Consider the following 464-nt stretch of genomic DNA (forward strand, 5'->3'; position numbering starts at 1 on the left):
GTTACTTAAATCAAAATTATTATCACAAAAAAATAAATTTAATTAATTTTTACTAAAAGTAGTTTTGTGGAAAAAAATCGACTTTTTGTGAACATTATTTTTTTTTGTATCATTATTAGTTACAAATGGTGATTTGACGACCCGGGTGCGCAGGATCGTGCACTAGGTAATTTAACAAGTATTCTACAAGAACATTTAAAATTAATATTTTTCCAACACATCGTTTAACACGTATTCTACAAGAACTTTGTCAAAATTCAAACTTTTCCAACATCCAAAATAGCTACTTATGCTGAGCCGACGACCCGGGTGCGCGGGATAGTACACCAGGTCATTTAAAACATCATCTATTAAAACTTTTCCAAAATTCAAGTTCTTCCGACACTCAAAATAACTATCAATGGTGAATCAACGAATCAGTTGATGATATCGTTAATAAAAATGATAAATAAAACTGGTCCCAA

This window comes from Belonocnema kinseyi, chromosome 1, assembly GCF_010883055.1.
Source record: "Belonocnema kinseyi isolate 2016_QV_RU_SX_M_011 chromosome 1, B_treatae_v1, whole genome shotgun sequence".
NCBI lineage: Eukaryota > Metazoa > Arthropoda > Insecta > Hymenoptera > Cynipidae > Belonocnema > Belonocnema kinseyi.